Below are 675 nucleotides of genomic sequence, written 5' to 3' on the forward strand. Positions count from 1 at the left end.
GCTGAATTTGGTTTGCTAATATTTTTAAGTCTTTTTGTATATATGTTCATGAGACATATTGTTTGTAGTTTTCTTTTACTGTAATATTTTTGCCTAGATTGTATATTATTTCTTCTTTAGATGTTTTGTAGAATTCACCAGTGAAGCCATCTAAGCATGGACTTTTCTTTATTGGAAAATTTCAAATTAATAATTAAATCTCCTAACCTGGGCAACAGAGTGAGACCCCTTCTGTACAAAAAATATTTTTTAAAAAGTTGGGCATGATGGCACATGCTTGTAGTCTCAGCCACTCAGGAGGCTGAGGTGGGAGGATCATTTAATAGTGCCACTGTGCTCTGGCTTGGGCAACAGAGGGAGAACCTGTCTCAAAGAAATTAATAATAATTAAGTGTCTTACTTGTTATTAATCTTTTCAGATGTTTTGTTTCTTCTTGAGTGAGTTTTGGTAATTTGTGTCTTTGCAAGAATTTGTCTATGTAACATAAAGTGTCCAATTTGTTGATATTGAGTAAGGTCAGTAATGATGACCCATCTTTTATTTCTGATTTTGGTAATTTGTTCTTTTTTTTTTCTTGGTAACTGTAGCTAAGGATTTGCTAATTTTGTTGATCTTTTGAAAGAACCAACTTTTGGCTCCGTTGTTTTTCTGTATTATTTTTCTGTTTTCTATTT

Source organism: Macaca fascicularis, chromosome 2, assembly GCF_037993035.2.
Source record: "Macaca fascicularis isolate 582-1 chromosome 2, T2T-MFA8v1.1".
In the NCBI taxonomy this organism is placed as follows: Eukaryota; Metazoa; Chordata; class Mammalia; order Primates; family Cercopithecidae; genus Macaca; species Macaca fascicularis.